The sequence below is a fragment of the Triticum dicoccoides genome, chromosome 7B (genome assembly GCF_002162155.2).
Source record: "Triticum dicoccoides isolate Atlit2015 ecotype Zavitan chromosome 7B, WEW_v2.0, whole genome shotgun sequence".
Taxonomy (NCBI): domain Eukaryota; kingdom Viridiplantae; phylum Streptophyta; class Magnoliopsida; order Poales; family Poaceae; genus Triticum; species Triticum dicoccoides.
This window is the reverse complement of record NC_041393.1, coordinates 573,638,657-573,657,720: the sequence shown is the minus strand read 5'-3', so window position 1 is coordinate 573,657,720 and position 19,064 is coordinate 573,638,657. Positions and strand designations below refer to the sequence as shown.

General features: G+C 46.8%; 1 pseudogene; it reads left to right on the top strand.

Annotated features, from left to right (window-relative positions):
* The first annotated feature begins 14,735 nt into the window (after nt 1-14,735).
* Nucleotides 14,736-15,749, top strand: LOC119339134 (annotated as a pseudogene).
* The last annotated feature ends 3,315 nt before the right edge of the window (nt 15,750-19,064 follow it).

Genomic DNA, 19,064 nt, shown 5'->3' with positions numbered 1-19,064 from the left:
GAATATGCACAAGACAGTAACACTCACTTGAAGTTGTAAGGAAAGAGTATTGTATCTTTGTTTTGATTTATTACCAAAGATCGTAGCAAGTTGTCCTCGGTTTCTTTGGCATTATATTTAACCGTAAATTCATCTATGAGATTTGTGTTAATGAACCCAATATCATACATTTCATTTTTTCTGCATTCGATGATCTTCAATCTGCATAATATAGTGAGGATAATTATATATACATGTATGAAAGAGATGAGCTATATATAGAGACTTAATGACAGAATTAGTACTTATAGACGGTAGCAAGTGACCGTTAATTTATCGAGGGCCTTTAGTTTGAAAAACTGGAAGAACTCCTCAAATGGAACAGACAACTCCTCAATTCCAATGAGGTCGTGCACATCCTCTTTAACTTTTAGCATCAAAGTATCGATTTTATTCCCAGCTGACTGCGCCTTTCTGCAGGTTTCCATGTACCAATCATGGAATCTTCGCATCATCGTTGTTAGAGTAGTACCATCTTTGACGAGAGGCTTCCCATACTCGTATTTGAATTCATCCGGCTCCATTATATCAAAATGTGCATCGTCATAATCTCCATGATTTGGTGCCGGACCCCCGGATGATTAGCGACGATATCTCTAGACACCTTGAGCGGGGGGCACGATTGGTTCGCTTGTTCACCGAGCTGGGAAATTTTTTCCCTAGTTCTTCATTCTTGTAACCTTTTGTCACTTCAAGTACTTCTCGGCCGCTTAGCTTCCTTATATGTCTTTTCAGTAATGCGCTCATAGTTGGTTTGCGGCGGAGATGGTGGTGGTCGTTGCAGGGCATCCAAAGGGCGCTTCGCTTTCACCGGATCTATCTTCTCCTCCGGAGGTGGATGTCTCTTAGCTCTTTGTGTTGCGAAGTAGTCCCTCACTTGGGCTTGACAGACCTCCTCATTTTCCTTCTCGGTCCTCTCGTATGGTAACTTCTCTGGAGTCTTGAGAGATGGACTGAATCTGTATTGCCTCCCGCCTATACTGCTAGACGCCAGAGCAGGCCGAGCGGCTGCGACTTTCTTATTTAGTTGCTTACGAGGCGGAGGAGAAGGACTGCGACGCGTCGGAGCAGACGGAGCAGCGGCGGGTCTCTTCTGCCCTTGCTGACAAGGCGGAGAAGGAGGAGGTTGGCTGGTCGGGCACGCCGGCGCAGGCGGAGAAGGAGGCGGAGTGCCGCCACGCGCCGGAGAAGGAGGCGGAGTGCCCTGATCACTTGCCGGAGGAGCAGGTGGAGGAGGAGGCGGAGTGTCGCCACGCGCCGGAGAAGGAGGTGGAGTGCCCTGATCACTCGTCGGAGGAGCAGACGGAGGAGGAGGCGGAGTGCCCTGACTCGTCGGAGGAGGAGGATGAGGCGGAGGCGTCCAGTTCGGAAAGTTGATGAGCTCCTTCCTCCATAGGCATGGAGTCTTCAAAGCAGAACCCAGCCGAGTCTCCCCTTCACCGGTAGGGTGGTCAAGCACGAGGTCCTCAAATCCCTCTGTTATTCTTCCACCATCACCCTAGCATATCCTTCTGGAATTGGACGACAGTGAAAAGTTGTGCCGGGTTCAGGAGGTCGAATAGAGCCGACAGCCGCCTTGACTTTGTACTTCTCCCATTGCATCATAAGGTGGCAATGTTGAGACTCTGTGATAGCATCCATGGGGTAGCTAGCAGGAGTCGTGAAGATAGGCTCCAGCTGAAGATACTCGGTGGAAGCCATGCTGCTTCTCCACTGAGATGGTGGGGTAGCTTCGGGGGTAGCTTCGGCAGGCCGCTTGCTTCGAACTGCATCTCGTTCCTCTAGCTTCTGTACCCTTGAGTACAGCTCCTGCAGTTCGCTCTGCTCCACCTTCCTCCTCCTCTCTTGGTATTTGTAACCGCATGCGTACGGAAACCCAGCCTTCCACGGAATGGAGCCTGGCGTGCCTCATGTCCGTCCAGGGTGCTCAGGATTCCCGAGGGCCATTTTGAGCTTGTCCTTCTCTCTGTCTGGAACGAACGTCCCTTCCTGCGCTGCATTAATATAGTGCTGAAGCTTCGTGAGGGGTATTCGCAGTTGCTCCCTCGTCCAAACGCACTTCCCTGTTACAGGGTCCAAGGTTCCGCCAACCCCGAAGAACCAGGTCCGGCAACGGTCTGTCCAGTTCAATGTCTCTGGTTTGACCCCTTTATCAAGCAAGTCATTCTCAGCCTTGGCCCACAACGGTCGGGCTTTGAGGTAGCCACCTGACCCCGTGTGGTGGTGATGCTCCTTCTTCGCAGCATTTATCTTGTTTATGGCTGACATCTTCTTACTGCTCTCCGATGTCTTGTTGGCCACAAATGCGTCCCATTGATCTCTGAGCTTCTCATACCGGCCGATGAATTCTGGTGTCTTTTTTGGTCGACAAACTTTGCTTTCAGGTCATTCTTCCACTTCCTGAATAGATCTTCCATCTTCTTGAGAGCAAAGGACTTGATCAATGGCTCTATAACTGGATTCTCTGGATCGACCTCTTCCGGTAGGGTGAAATTTGCCTTCAGCACTTTCCAAAGATCAGCTTTCTGTCTATCTTCGACAAAAGGAACTTGAAGCTCTTCATCCTTAGGCTAATTCATAGCTCTATGCTGATCGGGATCATGTCCCTAACAAGAACCCCGCACTAAGCAGTAAATGCCTCCTTGGTCCGGAGGGGTTCAATCGGTTGGCCATCGCGCGCGATTGCTGTGATCGTGAACCTTTCATCTGATCGCAACTTTTTCTTCGGGCCTCGTCTCTTTACCGAAGTTGTGCTCGATCCAAAGGGCTAGAAATAAGAAGAAAGACGAGAGTTAATATGTGTAGATATCAAAACAATGAATGCATCAATTAGCTATAGTCAGCACAGGCTTAATTAATATATATAGATAGTCGGACTTTGTTCGGTCACTGGAGCCGTCATCACGGCCTCCTTCTTGCACCGACATTCGGTCACCGGTCACGGTATCCTCCGTTGTTCGAGGACCATAGCCTGCATCTTCACCCTCTCCTTCCAGACCATCACTTTCGTTGAGATACGACATGACATCAGTTCCGGCTGCGATTATGTCCCCCAACACCTGTTCTGCTTCTTCGTCTCGGCCGTGCTCCATAGTTTCTGCAAATATTACAACATGGCAATCATTATACAAATATGACAGATGGATACATTAGTGGAAAACGTAGACCTAGCTATAGTTATTCACAACAAGCAATTATATTAATTAATGGCCTCGATGCTTCTCTAGGGTTTGGGGTGGCCTCGGCAACGCTTAAAGGGTTCGGGGTGGCCTCAACGTTTTAACTTGTTAAAGCAGGGGGTATATCGACAACGGCGACATACATACATGGAAAAAATGTTATTGGGGAGGGGGTATATCGACCCCCCTCATGTCAAAGTTATCGGGGAGGGGGTATATCGACCCCCCCCCTCATGTTGAATTCCCTAGAGAGTTAGGAACCGGAGGGGGACTCCTTCCCCTCATGTCTGAGGAGTTAACATTAAAAATTCTAACTTTTGCATATTCCTAGAACCCTCGAACCCTCGACCCTCGACCCTCGAACCCTCGACCCCTCGAAACCCTCGAACCCTCGACGATAGAACCCTCGAACCCTCGACCCCTCGAAACCCTTGAACCATCGACCCCTCGAACTCTCGAACCCACAACCCCCTCCCCCCTCCTCATATCGAAGTTATCGGGGAGGTGGTATATCGACCCCCCCCCTAATGTCGAAGTTATCGGGGAGGTGGTATATCAACAATGACATACCCGATAAAAAATAAGAAGAGGAAGAAGAAGAAAAAAAACTGGAGAAGAAGAAAGGAATAGAGAGAGGAGAAGATCGAAGAAAAAAAAGAGGAGAAGAAGAAAGGAATAGAGGTGAAGAAGAAAAAAATAGAAATTTCTATTTTTTTCTTCTTCACCTCTATTCCTTTCTTCTTCTCCTCTTTTTTTTCTTTTTTTCTCTTCGTATTTATTTCTCCTCTTCTTCTCCTTTCTTCCTCTCCTTCTTCATCTTCTTATTTTCCTTTTTTCCTCTTCTTCTTTTTCTTCTAAATATGAATTGACAAAAAAATACATATATATGACAAAAAAATACATATACATATACACACATACACAAATTTATACACATACACACATATATACACATATACATATAAATTGACAAAAAAACACATATATATGACAAAAAAATAAAAAAATTGCAAGGCAGGGGCGGCACGCGGCGGTAGCATAGGGCAGGGGGCGCGGCGGTAATGCGCGGCAGCAACGGGGGCTAGTATAGGGAGGAGGAGGGGATCCGGGTGGCGCTCACAGCGGGCTCGGACGCGGCGAAGGCGTCGGTGCAAGGCACGGCGACGGCGACGAGGAGCAGGGCATCGGCGTCGGGGCGCAGTGATCGCGACGAGGAGGTAGGGCCGGCGATGATGAGCAGGGTGTCGGCGTCGGGGCGCAGGGCGTGAGGTCAGGGCGCAGGGCGACGACGACGAGGTACGGGCGGCAACGGCGACCGCGGGGCGGCGACAGCGACACGGGCAGCCTGGCGGCGTCGATGAGCTCGGCGTTGTCGGGCCGCAACTGCGAAATGAGAATTGAAAAATTTTCACAAGTCTTGCTTATATACAATGAGCATTGGTCCCGGTTCGTGGCACCAACCGGGACCAATGTCCCCTTTACTCCCGGTTGGAGCCACCAACCGGGGCCAAAGGCCTCTTTTTAACATCCCAAAGGGCGGGAAGCAGAGGGCTTTGATCCCGGTTGGTGGCACCCATCGGGACTAAAGGGGGGGCATTGGTACCGGTTCGTAGCACCAACCGGGACCAATGCCACCCTTTAGTCCCAGTTGATGCCACCAACTGGGACCAAAGGCCCTGTGCTGCCCGCGTCACGGCCAAAGTTTAGTCCCACGTTGCTAGTTGAGAGAGCTCGAGGGTGGTTTATAAGCGCTGTTGCGCCAACCCTCTCGAGCTCCTCTCAACTACAGGCTTTCGGGCCTAATCTGTCACTGTGTGCCTGTGGGCCTACTGGGCCTACTACGGGCCTAAATCCTGGCCCATTGTTGGGTTTCTTGTCGTATTCAGGCCATGGTGGCCCTTTAGGTGGCAGTTTTTCTTATTTTTTTGTTTTATTTTTTGCTTTGTTTATTTTATTTTGTTTCTACTTACAGCAAAATACTTACTAGTTTTTCAGTGATTCTTTTTGCTTTTAGGTAATAAAAATTATAAACTTTCTGTTAGTGCCATTTGTTTTCTAATTTGAATAGTTTAAATTTGAATTTTTGGAAATTTGTGTGAATCACTAGTTTTTTGAATAGCTTTACTATAAAAATAGATTTTTGAGTGATTCTTTTTCCTGCTATTTAATATTACTGTGTTTTATCATTATATTCAAAAACATATTTTGTTATTTTAGTTTCTAACAAAAAATTCTTTATGATAATTCTTTTTGCAATTAAAGTTTCTAACAAAAAATACTTTATGAAAATTATTTTTTCTTTTAATATTTTGAACAGAAAATACTTTGATAATTTTAGTTGCATAAATTTTATATAATTTTAGTTTCAATAATACTAAAGGTTTTATAAAAGTTTGTTTTATTTTTACTTATTTATTAAAGTTTATTTTGTTTCTACTTATTTATTTTCTTTCTTTTATGCTTTATTTATTTTATTTTGTTTCTACTTACTGTTGCTATTTTTTATTTTATTATAGTTCATTTATTTTACTTTATTGAAGTTTATTTTGTTTCTACTTACTTATTTTTTTTATTTCTACTTATTTATTTTATTTTATTTTATTGCTTTTTTATTTATTTTATGAAAATTCTTTTTACCTTTAATGTTTTACACACAAAAGCCCTCTCCCCTAAACTGGTACTAAAGACCACCCTTTGGTCCCGGGTTAGGCCACCAACCGGGACCAATGGTGGTGGGCTAGGAGCGAGGCCCATTGCTCCCGGTTCGTCCCACCAACCGGGACCAAAGGGGCCAGACGAACCGGGACCAATGCCCCCATGTGTCCCGGTTCGTGACTGAACCGGCACTAATGGGCTTATCTGACCCGAACGAAAGCCCTGATTTCTACTAGTGTACCCACCATGGTGGGGGGTAATATATGTGGTAACATCCGAAATAGGTGGTGAAGACGTAACCTGGAGAGGTAGGGCCCCTTTTTCCCTCAAGTTAGGGTTTTTTCCTCCCGGGGCGATTGATATCGCCGCCGTCGAGACTTGGATTTCCCTGCCTGCGCAACGGATTCCCGACCCCCTTATCTCTGTTCTGGTGACGCCTTGTTCGCTGGTCGGAGTGGGGCAGTGGGAGGCGGATGGATTAGGGTTCCTGCAGCACGGCCCGTTTGATCTATCGGGCTAGGGTTCTGAATTATGGCGTCGGCTGGAACTTCGGGATTGGCCACGGCGGACCCGATAGAGACGGAGGAGGTAGCAGCGTTGATGGCGGAGCTGGGTCTTCAGGAGGAGGACCTTGACGATGTGGTTTTTGACGAGAAGGATGCACCACCAGAGGCATCTCGCTGGATTGCGCTTTCTAGACTTCATACCCCCAAAACTTACAGTCAATACTGGTTTTTCAAGAACATGAGAGCTGCGTGGGATCTGGCCCAAGAAGTTCAGTTTAAGTCGCTTGAAGAAAACCTGTATAAAGTGCAATTCTCGTGCTTAGGAGATTGGGAACGAGTCACGCGGGATGGACCGTGGCACTTCAGAGGTGATGCAGTGATTTTGAAACCATATGATGGATTGGCAAAACCATCCACGGTGCAGTTGGATACAATTGAGATATGGGTTCAGATACATGATGTGCCTCCCCTGTATGCTCATCTCATACCGCCCCTAGCTTCAAAAATCGGGGAAGTTTTGTATGCTGAACCACAATCGCAAGACTTCGCGGGGAATTTCCACCTCGTCTGGGTTCGGATCAGTGTGAATAAGCCATTGAGGAATGCTGTCTCCATGATAAGGGAAGGGAAACGTCAAATTTAGAGAGTGAAATACGAGAAACTCCCGGACTAGTGTGCCGTCTGCGGGATGTTGGGTCATCTATTTAAGGAGCACGGCAATGGTATTCATCCCCCTTCTGCTTTGGTTTTTTGAGATCTCAGGGCGTCTTGGGTGATGCGCACCGGACAGGGGCCTGGTGGCGGTCGAGGTCGCCGACGAAGCAGACGGGGAGGACGTGGAGGCCGGGGAAACGCCCCACGCACAGGTGACAATGGGAGCAGTTTTGAGAAAGAGGATGAATACGCTGAAGCCGATCTTGATATGGTTGAGGTAGAAGAAAATAAGAAGAGACACCAGTCGACGGTGCAGCATGCTCCAAGTGCATCCAGCGCAACGTTACTGCTTCTAGCACCCCCTCTCAATCCCTTGAGCCCAAGTAGCAAGAAGGAGCCGAAGAGGTCAAGAATGAATCCAGATTCAGATGCAAGGGCGAAGGATAATATGGGAAAGACGGTTTCATCTTTGGCGGGCTCCTTCGAGGAGCGCCGCCAAGCCCAATGAGTGTTATGAGCTGGAACTGTCGCGGAGTGGGCAATGCCGCGACAGTCAACGAACTTCGCGATCTAGCGAAGAAGTTTGCCCCTACCCTACTATGTATTGTTGAAACCCAGATAGAAGGAACTAGGGTAAAAAGATTAGCCGGCACTTTGGGCTATGTTAAGGCTTATGCTGTGGATAGCAACGGTACAAGTGGAGGTTTAGGCCTCTTTTGGAATAATGAAATAAAAGTGGAGATTTTGGGTTACTCTGAGTAAAATTTGGATGTTTCTGTGGAAGAACCAGGGATGGACATGTGGCGGCTCACATGTGTTTATGGTGAGGCTCAAACCCACCTGAGGCACCAGACTTGGACCGTTATGAAAAATATTAGCACTGTAAGTTCGCTCCCTTGGCTTTGCATCGAAGATTTTAACGAAGTTCTACGTCCAAACGAATATGATGGGATTGCTAGGCGTAGCAATGCTCAAATGCAGGCATTTAGAGATACCGTGGACGTTTGCATCCTGCTCGATATAGGGTACACAGGCCGCTCCTGGACGTGGGAGAAGAAGGTCACAGGTGGAACCTACACAAGGTGTAGATTGGATCGGGCACTAGCTAATGCCTCCTGGATGTCTCAGTTTCTGTCGGCGTGCTTGGAACACACAACGGTAGCAACGTCGGATCATGGGCCTATTGTGTTAGACCTTGGAAGAAACCAAGTCAATTTCAAGCCTAACAACTTTCGCTACGAGTTGATGTGGGAAAAGCATGAAAATCTTCGGGACACCATTGGGACAAAATGGGCAGCGGCGGGGCCCTGCACTACGGTCCAGGAACTGAAGCAGAAGCTTCAAGCTGTTTCGAAGGGGCTAATAAACTAGAGTAGACAATCCTTTGGGAGTGTGCGGCGAGAGATAAAGAACATGAAGAAAGAGTTGGACAATTTGCAGGGAGATCCGTTGAGAACAGGGCCAACACATGTGGAACTTAAAATTAATGAACGTTTGGTTGAACTTTACCATCGAGAAGAGATAATGTGGAGACAGCGTGCCCGCACGGAGTGGCTTTCTTCCGGAGACAAAAACACAAAGTTTTTCATCTACGGGCGAGCCTGAGAAGGAAGAAAAATATGATACGAGCCCTGCAAAACTCTCTGGGAGTACTTATTGATGACCCGACGGAACTGAGAGCTCTGGCCAAAAATTTTTACCAAGACCTGTACTCGTCAGAGGGAGTGCAAGGAGTAGATACAGTACTGGAGAATGTACTAAGGAAAGTTACAGTGGCGATGAACGAGCAACTTTGTGCGCCTTACTCCGCTAATGAGGTCAAGTGTGCTTTGTTCCAAATGTTCCCGACGAAGGCGCCGGGCCCCGATGGGTTTCCAGCCCACTTTTATCAGAAACACTGGGATGTTTGCGGAGAGGATGTGACTAACATTGTGCTACAGATTGTCAGAGGGGAGACGAGCCCTAGATATGTTAATGATACTGTATTTGTCTTAATCCCCAAGGTTACAAACCCCACCCTCCTATCTTAATATAGACCCATCAGTTTATGCAATGTTTTGTATAAGATTGCATCAGAAGTCATTGCAAATAGATTGAAACTTATCTTACGGGACATCATATCGAAGGAGCAGTCGGCATTCGTGCCAGTGAGGTTGATTACTGATAATATTATCTGCGCATATGAGTGTCTGCATTTTATGAAGAGAAACGGGTCAAAAATAATAGTTTTTGTGCTCTAAAGCTTGATATGATGAAAGCATATGACAGGTTGGAGTGGCCATATTTGAAAGCTATTATGCAAAAATTGGGATTTGCACAGGTATGGATTGACACAGTTATGAACATGGTCTCAACAGTTTCATTCTCAGTCTTGTTCAATGGAGAAAGGCTTGAAGCATTTAGACCGACCAGAGGAATTCGGCAGGGAGATCCAATCTCCCCTTATCTCTTCTTGATTGCAGCAGAGGGCCTCTCGTGCCTCCTAAAAACTAGTTCGCAATCATCACTTCTTGCAGGTGTTAAGGTGGCTCCCACGGCTCCGGCTGTTAACCATCTTTTATTTGCAGATGATAGCCTGTTGCTTTTCAAGTCGAGTGTGGAGGGAGCAGAACTTGTATCAAACTTACTGAACAGGTATTGTAATGCTTCGGGCCAGAGAGTCAATCATGCTAAATCATCCATCTTCTTCAGCAAAGGATGCCCACAAGCAACCAGAGAGGGGGTGAAAACAGCCTTCAGGTCCAGAATGAAACATTGAGCGAACGATATTTGGGCATGCCCACTAATGTGGGACACTCCAAGAACGGGACGTTCAAATATCTGCGGGATAGAGTATGGGAGAAAATAAGGGGATGGATGGAAAAACTGTTGTCATCTGCGGGCAAGGAGGTATTGATAAAGTCTGTTGCACAAGCAATTCCGGTCTATTCTATGTCTTGTTTCAGGTTGCCAAGGGGTGTGTGCCTGGATATCGAATCCCTTATTCGTCAATTTTGGTGGGGCAGCAAAAGAGGAAAGAGGAAACCCTCATGGGTTGCGTGGGATGTGATGATCAGACCCAAGTATATCGGGGTATGGGGTTCAGAGACCTTGAGTTGTTCAACCTGGCGTTATTAGCAAGACAGGCATGGAGAGTTTTGATTGATGATGAGTCTTTGAGTGCTCAAATACTCAAAGCAGCTTATTATCCTAATGGCTCTTTACTTGATGCTACCCTTGGGCCGCATCCATCTCAGATTTGGAGGGCTATACTTGATGGCAGAGATGTGCTTGCTCAGGGAGTGATACGTCAGATTGGAGACGGAGAGACTACCAACATTTGGGATCATAATTGGATAACGCGACCAAGTTTCAAGCGACCAATTACCTCTCTGGTACAGGCTCCACCGGAGAGAGTAGCTGAGCTTATTGATGAAACTACAGCTTCATGGAAAGAAGAACTGGTGAGAGCAGTATTCACCCCCTTTGATGCCGAAGAAATTTTGAAAATCCCGCTGTGCACTAGACGGATTGATGATTTTTGGGCGTGGAACGAGACCCCGAGGGGAATTTTCACAGTTGCATCGGCATATCGCATGCTTGTGTCAACAAAAATCAGTAGAGAAAGCTGGTTGGAAGGAAGAGAGGAGTCATCGCTTATAAACAGGGAGAGTGGAGAATGGAACAGTCTGTGGAAATTGCATGTACCTTCAAAGATCAAAGTGTTCGCATGGCGATTGGCGAAGCACTCCATCCCTTCCGGCCAGGTGCTACACCACCGCCATATGGCAACGACTTTAGCGTGCCCTCTTTGTGGAGCTCAGGATATATGGAAGCATGCTTTACTCGAGTGTCCGATGTCTCGCTGCACTTGGGCATTGTCTTCTGAAGTAGTACTGGATCATCTCTGCATTGTTCAACATGACAGTGCGAAAAAATGGTTGTTTGCCCTTCGGGAGAGCCTCAATGCCGATGATTTTATCAGACTAGTGATCACTCTTTGGGCTATCTGGGGAGCTAGAAGAAAAGCAATATATGAAGGAGTATTCCGTAGTCCTCAGTCCATCGATGGCTTCATAAAATCCTATCTGTCGGAGATCAATATGATCTACCCCCAGAAAGCTGCAGTGGTCAATGCAACTACAACAAGGCCGCGACGGTGGTTGCCGCCCGTTGAGAATCATGCTAAAATAAACACGGATGCAGCAGTCGGTGGACGGGGACGCTTTGGTGCGGTTGCAGCAATCTGCCGTGATGGTGGGGGGACATTTGAAGGTGCGTCGGCAGTCGTATACAAGACTATTGGAGACCCGGCTACGCTCGAAGCCTTAGCCATCAGAGAGTCCCTCTCCCTTGCTGATGATCTATACCTCTAGAGAATTCACGTGGCTTCGAATTGCAGGGAAGCGGTGGAGGAGATCTCCAGCGGTGGTGCATCGATTTATGGTGCAATCATTCAAGAAATCAAGTTGCACGCTTTGTCATTTATTTCTTGTAAAATACTTCATGAGTTTAGGAGCTCAAATTATGATGCTCACAACCTTGCGAAATATGCGTTGGGTCTCGGGCCTGGCCGTCATGTTTGGTTAGGCCAGCCCGAGGGAATTCCCTTCATCCATGTAAACATTGTGACGGATGAATAAGAAGTTTCGCAGGGTTGCCTCAAAAAAAATGTGGTAACATCACACATCTCTAGGCAAAACAGATGATGTGGCGAGTAATTAATGAGGAAAGAGGGGCATGTGGTAACATAGCTAGTTACTGTAACATCACACATACCTAGACAAGATGAGTCTACAACCTAATAAATAAAGTGTTGCATGACACCATACATATATTAACCCCCCACTATAGTGGTAGTAACATAGACTAGTAACATATGCATGTTATTAGTCTAAGTTACTACCCATTGTGACTAGTCTAATCAAGTATCGGTAGTATTAATTTTCTTGTTAGACCTAGTAGGTTCATCAACACTTAGGGCCCGTTCGGAAGCTCTCCAGCTTCAGGAAATCCTTGTCTCCTACTTCTCTCGCCAGCTTCCAGCTTCTCTCCAGGAGTAGCGTGCGTTCGGCACGCTGTGGCCAGTTTCTCTCCACGCTGCATGGGCTGGTGCTGGGCTATAGGAAGATGGCCTGTTAGGGAACTTAGATGGTCACATGGGCTGCAGGCCCAGTTCGTTGTGGATGACCATGATGCATCCACGTCTGCTGCCTCGTTCGTGCGGGAGCTCGGGAGAAAACAGATCGAACCGGTACGCAACTTAGCGGTGGCAATCCCACGTAATTTTGACGAACTTCACCTTCTCGTTTTTGTGAAGCGGGGCTTCCGCTGCTCCTCGTCTCCGCAGAAATTACACGGGCCGATTCTTGTCTCCAGGAAGCCAGCTTCGAGAAGCTGGGGCGTTCGGGGTGGCTTCACGCACCTGTTTCGGGAAGCTGGCCCGTGGAGAAGATCCGAACGTGGCCTTAATAAGATACTCCTTGGATGTGCTTCTTGGGTCGTGCACAACGCCCTGTCCCTGCACGCGCACATCACCACGGTCGGCGGTGGAGGAGGAGGCCGACGAGGCCTACAAGAAGGCCATCAAAGACTCCCAGCTCGACGAGCTAGTCATGTGGCCTGGCCTGCCACTGGCGCTGGCTGAATCGACCCGAGTACAGGTCGTCGTTCCCCTGCCCGAGCCCGAGCCAAAGCCAGAGCAGGAGTCGTGGCCACTTAGGCCTTGTACAATGCAACGTGCTTAGAGGGGTGCTTAGAAAAATAAATCAGACTTTTTTTAAACACCGGTGCTTATTTGTACAGGATAGACGCTTAACTAAGCGCCTCTCTTATAAAAATAGGCACCGATGCTTCCGAAAAACTCGGTTTATTTTTCTAAGCACCTCCCTAAGCATCTCCCATTGTACAAGGCCTAACGCCACTAGCAGGGCACTCGTGATCATGGACGTCCACACTCTCGTGCACGCCTCGAGTGTGTGGGCTCGCAGCTGGCGCAGCAGGAGGCAGCACCGAACACGCCAATGCTAGTGCCAGCGCTACCGTGGTCGTATCCATGGCCGGCGCCGATCCACATTGACCTCACGGACGAGAACAACATTGCGGGCCACTAGATATAGGTTTTATTTGTGTTTTCAATTTTTAATTAAAGCCCAACGGACTTTTGGTGGCAATGTCTATATTTCTAATTCAAAATTTGGTTAAAATCTGAAATGTGTCCGACGCAGTTTGTTTTTTGAAATACCCTCAGACTTTATTAATCAACTGAGAAGAGTTACATCTTTCAAAACAAAGGGCAACAGAAAAGAGGCTGGATCACCATCCCAACTGAAATCTAATTGAGAATCATAAGAGCGCTTCGCCAGTTGGTGAGCAACACAATTTGCCTCCCGGAGCCAGTAAGAAAAAGAGACTAATTTGATCATCGTGACCTTTGCAAAACATTCCCCCAGCATGGTCGTATGACGACTTTGATGTCCGATCCAAATGACCAAAAAGACGAGAGCAATTAATTAAGAAGTACTCCTTGCGGCAGCGCTGCAAGGGTCACTTTTGGTGGTCTGGAGCACACCACTTGTTGCGTGCTGGACACTTCCTTCGATTTTTCTGTACGCGTTTTTAGGTTTTAGATGACTTTTTGTTTGGCTTTTTCAGTTTTTCGGTTTTTGCCGGTTTCCCCTAGTTTTTGGAAAAATTGTTTTTTGCGCGAAAAACATTTTTCCTTTTTTTCTTCTGGAAGAGGCACATATTTACTTCTCCTGGACGCACCGTGAGAGTCTCGGAAAAGAAAAAAAAACATGTTTATTTTGCTACCGCGAGAGACACAAATTTACTTCTCGTGGAGGCATCTATTAGCCTCCATGAGAGGCATAGGAAAAAGACAAAAAAAGCATTATAAAAGGAAAAAAAACATGGTTTTTTGCTACCGTGAGAGACACATATTTGCTTTCGCGAGAGGCAGAACTATGCCTCTCGAAAAAGAAAAAAAGGCATTTGTTTCATCCGCGAGAGCCACATATTTACTTCTCGTGAAGGCAAAGTGTTGCTTCTGCGAGCAAAGTTGTACCTCTCGGAAAAGGAAAAATACACATTTTTTTGTGAGAGACACAAATTTGCTTTTTGTGGAGGCAAAGATTTATTTTTGTGAGAGGCACAACCTCTTCGGATAAGGAAAAACAAGTAAAAACACGTTCTTCCGGTTCGGTTTTTTCGTGAAAAAAAGTTCGTCGAAACTATCAACGTGGGATCTTGTTTCGAAGATCTCGACACGAGGAATCCAACAGTGAAAATGGTTTCGGATTTGGAGTCCCTCCATTCCTTTATGTAAGGGGTATTACTTTCGGCATGGTAAGCCACATAATTATAAACAATTTTGGATGAAATTAATCTTGGTTAAAACATTAATTAGCGACAAGTAAATCATTTAGGCTAAGAAAGGAAGAGATATACGCAATCGGAGGAGAAATACTTTCATTTTTTCTCAACAAGAAGAAGAGATGGATACAATCGGATGAGAGATACCTTTTCTTTTTCATAAATGGTAAAAACGAAATTATGAGGAATTAGAAATGCACCTTATGAAATTTATAAAAAATAAATACACCTGAAACGGAGGAAGTATTTAATTAGTGATTTCGCAAAAGCCGGACACATTGGATTTCACGAAATCTCCTCACCATTTTGTAAACACAGACGCATTCTCTTTCCCCGGCTGGCGGCGGCGATGGCTATCCGCAGAGCCAAAAAGCGAAAATGTCAGGAGGCCGAGTTGGTCGCCGGCGTCCGACCACCGGCGAGCGGCAAGCGCGAAGTCGGAGAAGGTCCCGACCTGATCAGCAACCTACCCGACGACGTTCTCTGCGACATCATCTCGCTCCTCCCCACCGAGGACGGCGCCCGCACCCAGATCCTCTCCACCGGGTGGCGCCACCTCTTTCGCTCCGGTCCCCTCAACCTCGACGTCGAGCTCCGCCGCAAAGACGAGCCCGCCCCTTCCGGCCTCGTCTCCCGCATTCTCGCCGAGCACCAGGCGCCCTGCCGCCGGCTTGCCCTGATCTGATACGGCTACAAATCTGACTACGTCTTCCCATTGCTGAACGGCTGGCTCGAGTCGCCGGCCTTCAAAGGCCTCTCCGAGTTCGATCTGTGGCTAAAGCACGAGGAAATTTGCCAGAAACTTCGGTTTGTGCCAACGTGGGAAGTTCCGTATGCGCTGCCACTGTCCTTGCTCCGGCTTTTGCCCAAGCTCCGCATCCTCAGCATCAAGTGCACCTGCTACGTGACCCATTTCCCCTCCACTACCACCTTGGCCGGCGATCTACATTTCCCCGAACTCAAGAAACTCACACTTAAAGGTGTCGTCGTCTCGGAGGGCTTCCTCCATGGCCTTCTTGCGGGATGCACCGTGCTGGAGAGCTTGGAACTTAGTGGATTGGAAGGTGCCCGTGGTGTTCGGATCAACTCGTCCACCCTTAGGAGGCTAGGGGTGTCGTCTGGTTCTGGTTGGACAGATGTATTGTTGCGAGAAGTCATTGTTGAGGACGCCCCTCTCCTAGAAAAGTTGTTTCTATGTGGGAGAAATTACGGCCTATCAGTCCGTGTGCTTTGCGCACTCAAACTGGATTTCTTGGGTTCTCTGCCAGAAGGGTTCACCAAAGGCAAGCTTGAAGCAAATGTTCTTCAGGTAACCGCAACTTCTTTTTTTTAGGTGTGTTATGCCTTGCAGATTCTGTGGTAAGCAATTGTGCGTATTACTTAATGGACGTGTCTACCGAGCGGCTGGGCGCTCGATAGAAATCCGTGGCGGCCTCTCCATTTTTAGTATGTTTTTGCCTTAATCAAACAAATTAGGAATTATTTTGTCCTCCTAGCCAGAAAAAGACAAAGACTACACGACATGTTTAACCAGAATTGCAAAAGCACACACACGAACATGTGTGAACGCATTTAATTCAGATTTAAATTTTTTAGAAAAGCTATAACTTTTGAACGAAAAGTCGAAATTAAGATCCGCTTTCACTGCTGAAATCCTCGCGATGTGCTCTTCGAAACTAGATCCCACATGGATATGTTTCGATAAACTTTTTTTTGTGCAATTTTGTCCCCGTTTTGTGCAACTGGCTAGTTGTTGATGTGCAACTACCTAATAGTCGATGTGCAACTTTTTCTTTATCCATGGATGTGCAGTTTACAATGATGACACCTCACCTCAAACTACCCACTATCAAAGTGAGATGTGCAACTATGTCTGCTGTCCCCAGCCAACCGCTTAGTAGTCGATGTGCAACTTTTCTCCTCTAGTTGGAAGTGCAATTTTTACTGTTTGCTACCTCGGTCAACTGCCAAGCAGTGGATGTGCAACTTCGAAAACTGTCCTCTCAGCCAACTACCTAATGGTTGATGTGCATGTGTAACTTTCCTCATATCCGTGGATGTGTAGTTTTCATTGCTAGCACCCCTTTCCATCCAACCCAGCTAGTGAGATGTGCATCTTGAGGGTCTCACCTGTAAACATTAATGTGTGTGTAACTAGACTACATTACCACGCCAACTGAGTATATGTGTGTAACTAGTCCTGCCAACTAAACATCAATGTGTGTGCAACGAGACTACATTGTCACGCCAACTAAGCATATGTGTGTGCCAATAGTTTTGCCAACTAAACATCAATATGTGTGCAACTAGACTACATTGCCGCGCCAACTGAGTATATGTGTGTGTAACTAGTCCTGTCAACTAAACATCAATGTGTGTGCGACTAGACTACATTACAAGTCAACTGAGCATTTGTGTGTGCAACTAGTTTTCCTACCAACTAAACATTATTGTGTGTGCAAGTAGACTGCATTACAAGCCAACAAACATCATCGTGTGTGCAATTAGTTCTCCTGCCAACTGAACATCAATATGTTCTATTGCAACAGGGGAAATATGTTCTATAGGATGTTCTATATACTAAAAGTGAAATAGAAAAGGAGATGAAATTATATTTCCTGTCATCCGAAAACGGTGCCAAAGGTGACACATTCTGACGTGATCACCTGAGTTTTTGCAAACAAAAGGTGCCAAAGGTGATTAGTTAACACTGCATAAAAAAAATATTTGTTGTCCTTTAAAAAACCGGATAAAATATGTTGATGATGCCAACTTGATATTATGTTAGTTGTGAAACTACAAAATGCGGAGGATGCCAACTAAAATAGTTACTCTTGTGCAACTAGAAAGACCGAGGATGTCAACTAGTTAGATGCTATTGTGTAACTAGAAAATGCTCAAGATGCCAACTAATTAAATACTCCTGTGCAACTAGAAATGTTGAGGATGCCAACTAATTGAATACTCTTGTGCAACTATAAATCTTGAGGATGCCAATTAATTAGATACTCTTGGGAAAAGATATATTCAGCACTTGCATGACCCATCAAAAAATTGCACATTCAGGTTTCAGGCTTCTAGAAGAAGAGGGTGTCAACGCAGCTACAAAAAGACTAAGGATGCAACTAGTTGGATGGTATTGTGCAACTAGAAATGTTGAGGATGCCAACTAATCAGGTACTCTTGTGCAACTAGAAAAAGCCTGAGGATGCCAGCTCATTTATATACTCTCTGGGACACATCATCATCCTCTCCATCCCCGTCATTATCAGCGCCATGTGGTTGCCGCTTCGCCGCCCATTTTGAGTTCCGCCGAGAGGTCCTATTTGGAGAACCCTACAATGAACAAAAAATATTGAACTACTCAGAGGGTAAAAGAAAGGAGCATAAAATAAATGGCCATAGGATAAAAAGAAAAAGGAAATATGAACCTCTGTTTCACTACCAGGCACATTTCCTATGGTTGCATAGTAATGTATCTCTAGTTGCGCAGGATCCCAGGCCCTAGTTGCACAGAACTAAAATAAAATTATTTGCCTAGTTTGCTTACAAATTTGGCTAGAAGATATGATAGATTGCACAGGAAGGCTCCCCAAGTTGCACAGAACTGACACCAAAAACTGATATACGGATAATGAAAATTATTTACCTAGTTTCCTTACAAATTGGGCTACAAAGATATGATAGATTGTGAAGGAACCCCTAGTTGCACAGAACTAACACCAAAAAATGATATACAGAAAACAAAATTTACTTTGCCTAGTTTGCTTACAAAATTTGGCTAGCAGATGTAATAGATTGCACAGGAAGGCACCCTAGTTGCACAGGGAGGCATCCCTAGTTGCACAGAACTAACACCAAAAACTGACTTACAAATTTGGCTAGTGGCTATGATAAATTGCACAGGAACGGCGCCCTAGTTGCACAAAAAAACAGACTGACTACACATAGCAATTCCCCCTCTCAAAATCAGCAAAAATCATGTGAAAAGCCGCTGGGGCTAGTGCTCTACCTTCCCCTAGCAGATGAACTACAGATCCATGGATGTTAATCCACAGGGACGAACCTGGTTGGGGATCTGAAGATTCTCTGACTATGTGTTCATCATGGCCGTGAGGGGGCTGGATCTGGTTGGGGAAGGAGCAACGAGACAGGTTGTCGATGATGCTGTGGTGGCCTGGACCGTCGTTCTTGGCCGCGCCGCACAGGCCGCCCTCTACGGCAGCCGCTCCGTCGTCCTTGGCCCAGCCATCTGCAGCAGCAGCAACGTCGACTATGGCGAGGAAGGGAAGGAGCAGGCGGGCGCCATGGGGAGGAAGGGGAAGAGCAGGGCAGAGCCATGGGAAGGAAGGGAAGGAGAGCAGCAGGGGGCGCCATGGGGAGGAAGGGAAGGAGAGCAGCAGGGCGGCGCCATGGGAAGGAAGGGAAGGAGAGCAGCAGGGCGGCGCCATGGGGAAGGAAGGCGAGAAGCAGGGGCAGCGCCGCAGGAGGGAATCAGTCGAGAAAAAAGGACGAGAGAGTAATCGCGTGTCGCGTAGCGAGTGTCTCCCCCGACCAAGTAGCACCTGCAGGTGGGACGACACCGAGAGATCGTGCGACTAGGAGCCGGCCGCTCGGTCTTGCCAAATAGTGCGCGTGCACTTTTAAGATTTTAGGTTACTTAATTCAGGGAATTGTT